The sequence below is a fragment of the Octopus bimaculoides genome, chromosome 2 (genome assembly GCF_001194135.2).
Source record: "Octopus bimaculoides isolate UCB-OBI-ISO-001 chromosome 2, ASM119413v2, whole genome shotgun sequence".
NCBI classification, from domain to species: Eukaryota; Metazoa; Mollusca; class Cephalopoda; order Octopoda; family Octopodidae; genus Octopus; species Octopus bimaculoides.
This window is the reverse complement of record NC_068982.1, coordinates 5,973,977-5,975,028: the sequence shown is the minus strand read 5'-3', so window position 1 is coordinate 5,975,028 and position 1,052 is coordinate 5,973,977. Positions and strand designations below refer to the sequence as shown.

At 37.0% G+C, this 1,052-nt stretch overlaps 1 protein-coding gene across 1 annotated transcript in view; it reads left to right on the top strand.

Annotated features, from left to right (window-relative positions):
• LOC106868895 (carbohydrate sulfotransferase 15) overlaps window positions 1–1,052 on the top strand; it is a 76,382-nt gene that overhangs the window by 2,294 nt on the left and 73,036 nt on the right. The window lies entirely within an intron of this gene.

Genomic DNA, 1,052 nt, shown 5'->3' with positions numbered 1-1,052 from the left:
TGTGTGTGTGTGTGTGTGTGTGTGTGTGTTTGTGTGGATGTATGTATTCTTGTTTGAGTACCTGATATAACTCACTGGTAACTTCTTTCTATTTTGAGAATTTTCAGAAACGCTTTGCGAATTTGTCTTTTACACACGGTAATTTATTCGATTATGCAATTTTTTTTTTTTTAATCTTCTAAAAATCCTAAGATTTCCACTCTTTATCGTAATTTTTGTTTTCAAACGGAGTCTTAAAATACGGACATTCCGAATCTCTCATTTCTTTCTGTTTTAAAATAATTATCAGACGAAAAGATGTGATTTAAAGGAGATTTGGCTGTTTTTCTTTTTCTTTTTTTTGCACATCTCCAGCCACCTGACATCTTCCTCATCCTTATATGGATCCCCGGGGGTCATATGGATATGACAAATGGAACCCTGGACTTGTTTTTTAAGCCTTTTGTCAATTCAATCGGTCTCTTATTTTCTTTGCTCTCATTACTTGGACAGTTATTCTACTGGAATGTCTACCCCCAACTATTTGAGTAACGCATCTACGAAATTCCATGAAAAGAGAAACATTTCTGTAAGTCGGGTGGGTGGGTTTCGCAGCAAGCTGTAACCATATCTGTGTGTGTATGTATGTGTGTGTGTGTGTTCGTTCAACCAGCCAATTTGTAGAATATACCGTGTTCTGTTTTGCCTGTCATCGTTTTGGGTTAGATACGTAAAGCACCAGTCTTTTTACTGGAGTCGATTCTCCTCACTCATTTATCTTTTGTTCTGTATCTCTGTCTGTTCATCCGTCGTTCTCTCTTTCATGAAGACATCAATTGTGTTGACTGATCCAATTCAGGAATGAGAACCGCTAACAGTGAAACAACCCCAAAACACGCCGTATGTCACGGTGGCGCCGCTGAGACTCCAGTAATGAGATGAAAGCTGAAGTCAAAATCAGCCAATACATACATATTTACCAACATACATTATAAATATGTAGGACTTGGTAGATGGAAACTGAAAGGAACTCGTCGCATATATGTATATATACATACATATATATATATATA